Consider the following 3764-nt stretch of genomic DNA (forward strand, 5'->3'; position numbering starts at 1 on the left):
TTTTGAATTTTTTTTTTTTTTGAAGGAATTCTAAAGAAGGAAGAAAATATTTTGGATTTTGATTTGAAGATTGTTTTTGTTCTTTTTTTTTTCGAATGAAAGGCTTCGGAAAAGAAGGAAAATATTTTTGGATTTAATTTTTTTTTGGATTTTCTAAGAAAAGAATTCTAGAGAGGGAATCAAGGAAAGGGAAACTATTTTTGAATTTTTCTTTTTTTTTTGAAAATTGGGGCCGGAACCGATGAGGTTTGCCTGCGTATCTCATATCCAGTGAGAATCAGACCCGCGTAGTTCGGTGGATGAGAAATAAAATAGACAAACTAACTCTTTTTTTTTTCATATACAATTAATCCGACAAAATCTCCTAGCAAAGAAAATATTTTCAATTTTTGTTTTCGATTTTTTTTTTTTTTTTTTTTGGAATTGGTGAAAGCAAAACTTCTAAAGAAGAAAAAAAAAATTTGAATTTTGAAATTTCAAAAGAAAGAAAATATTTTTTTGGATTTTTGGGTAAAAGATTTTTTTTTTTAAAAAAAAAAAGGAAGAAAATATTTTTGGATTTTTGGTCTCAAAAAAGAAATTTCTAAAGAAGCAATTAAAGGAAAATATCTTTTTGGATTTTTGAAAATTGGGGGCCGGAACCGATGAGGTTTGCCTACGTATCTCACATCCGGTGAGAATCAGACCCGCGTAGTTCGGTTAAAATCGACTATGTTCTTTCTTTTTTTCTTTTTTTTTTATTTATGAAAATTAATCTTTAAAAACCATATGCACTAAACCACGTCATTTTTTCTCTCTTCGTTCAACTGATATATGCTAAAGTCAGTCGACATGCAAGCCTCCCAAATAATGCAACAAGTAGCACGTAACATGACATAATGGTCTCAACAAAGCCTGTCCTAAAACAGAACTCGACCTCTGTGTCGAGCGCTGCTAAGTGAAATGCACATGATGCAAATAAAGCGTAGCCTACTAGGGATATTCATTGCTTATGGCTTGTTCTTCTAAGTTTATAAATCCTAAAGGAGATGGTATCTAGATCTGGTTTATCCGGGCGGACAACCCGAGCCGAGGAGCGTCAAGCGTCACCAGTAGTAGAACAGCACTGGCTAGCTAACGGCTCTCCCGTCTAAACACGTGTGACTAAATCCTTCACCAGAAGCTGGTAGGCTAACTGGCTTTATCTCAAGACAGAAATTTTGTGATGCTGGTAGGCAAATACAACATAACTAATTATCAGAAGACTCAGAGGGATGCGAGAGAAGATACAATTCATATGTATAGTTCAACAATATCAAAACGGTAAAAACTCGACAAGTAACACATTAGGCCCAAATAAATCACAATATATACAAAAATTAATAAAGCCAAATAAAGTCAATGTACAAGCTCGAATTCTTGAAGTCCCCAACAGAGTCGCCAGAGCTGTCACACCTCCTTTTTACCCCCCACAAAGATAAATATGAAGTTATGGATGGTGGGTTAAAAGAGTTTCTCCAATTAAAGTGACATATTTGAATAGGGATTATTTTATTTACAGAATCGCCATTTGGAATTAATTTTTTTTTTTTGGTATTCCAAGTCACCTTTTGTTTGAATCCCTAGTTAAAGGAAGATTTGACTCTTTTATTATTGGTCTGCAAAACAAAATTCGGGTAAGGAATTCTGTTAATCGGGGAGAAGGTGTAAGGCATTCTCCGAGTCCCGTGGTTCTAGCACGGCCACTTTATTGACTACAACTTGGCTTGAATTATTTTTGGATAAACTGTGATTTATTGGTTTCCATATTTTATCTATCCGCTTTTAATTATTAAAATATGGAATTATCTTTGAAACGAATCACGTGTGTGAAACCGTTTTATTTATTGTTCCAAAATCATGTTACGCATGCGGGTACACAATTAATAATATTTTATTATATTAAAATTATTTTTATCAAAGTTGCGCGAACACATACTTCGATTTTAATTTTGAAAATCACAATTATGTCGCGCGAACGTATACATAATCGCGATAAACTAATTAAAAGCATGCCTAAAGCAACTATAATGATGTTCATTATTCTTCCTAAACTCTGAGATTATTGTGAGGCCATGACTTATGAATCAAATATTATTGTGGGAGAGATGGTATGTGATTGTGATATTATTTGGTTGGACAAAGTCTATTTTGGACCATACTACTTTAAATCATAACTTAAGTGTAAAGTCCAATAATTCTCAATTTTAGAATCACTTCTCCATGGCCTACAAATCTTTATCTATGGCCCAATTCTAGTTTCAATCCATTTAGAAATTGAATCATGCTAAATTCTATACTCACAATCATAACTTACTCATACTAGGAGACAAAATTAAAGCAACCAACTTCTCATACTAAACTCAAGCAAGATTTGAGAATATGACGTTTACTAACACAAAAATATTTATTGTATTGAAACAAATTAGCTAGATTCAAAACGCTACGAAACTCATGTCGCGCAAACAACAACCTTCCAATGCATTAGGCAGCCAAACGACACAGATAAAATAAAACAAGTGAGCAATTCAAGATCAGTGTGCCCAAGCAGAAATCAGTAACTTGCAATTAAAGCAAGTATTATAAACATTTGAAATCATTAAAAAGAGACTAGATAAGGCTAAAAATGAACCTCAAAACCTTCCAATATATTGATAAGGGAACTTATGCAGCAAATCACCTATTAAGTAAATAGAATGTAAAACCAACGCCGTCGACCTCGAACGGAACCTCACCGGCAACCTCAAAGCTCGGCCGAAACTTTTAGAGAAGTGGCTGGTTTTGAGCTAGAGTTTGGTGTATTTTTTACTGGTTTTTGGGCCTGCTTTGAGACTATTTCAAGATGGTTTTAAGATCTGGTGTATGGAGGGGTTTAGAGGGGGTTAAGCTGCTGCATTTTGGAAGTTTCATGTGGCTTTTTGGGCTGGTTCGGGGTCAGTTTTCAGCTCATTTTTGTAGCGTGTTTTGAGGTCGTTTTGGGGTGAATTTTGAGCTCCGATTTGGCTAATCCTTGATGAGTTTTGGGGTGTTTTAATGACTGAAGTTTCAGCTGGTTTTCATAGTTATTGAGTGAGGAAGATGAAGTTGTTTTGAGGTTGTTTTTGAGCAAGAAGATGGACAGCAGCTGCTGCGGTTTTTTTTTCTTTTCCAAGCAGCTGCCTTTTCCTTTCCAAATGTTGCTGCGCCACTTCCTCTCTTTTTGGGCTTTAGGGTTCCTCCTAGGGGATGTTCAATCCGTCTCCTCCCAGAAGAAAGGAATTGGGGGCTATTTTTAATGGGTAGGGAGAGTGGTATGGAGTTTGTAAGTGGGGGACAAGGGAAAGTAGAGAGGGGACAAAGTGTGGGGGGACAAGCATAAGGGAAAGCATGGGGGATAAGAGAAAGTAGAGTGGGGACAAAGTGTGGGGGACAAAGAGCAGGGACACGCGTGGGAAGATGGGAGTGGGAAATATTCAAGCACGGTAAAAAATTAGGTGCTCACACAAACCCCAAAAGAAATAGTAAACATAAGATAGCTAGAGGTGAAACAGCAATATAGATAAACCCCAGAAGAATGTGGCGGCTCTCCTCAGCAATAGAATCCACTCAACAAACTTGTTTGCCACTATCCTCGTCCTCAGCAACAGTATCTGCATGGACATGCAGGTAATGAGTAAGTTATACGTAAATATGATCCAATAAGATCCTCGATCCGCCACTGAATACCTCTGGAACAAGTGTTAGAAAATACAAACACACAATGAGCA

Source organism: Nicotiana tomentosiformis, chromosome 11 (assembly GCF_000390325.3).
Source record: "Nicotiana tomentosiformis chromosome 11, ASM39032v3, whole genome shotgun sequence".
Classification (NCBI taxonomy): domain Eukaryota; kingdom Viridiplantae; phylum Streptophyta; class Magnoliopsida; order Solanales; family Solanaceae; genus Nicotiana; species Nicotiana tomentosiformis.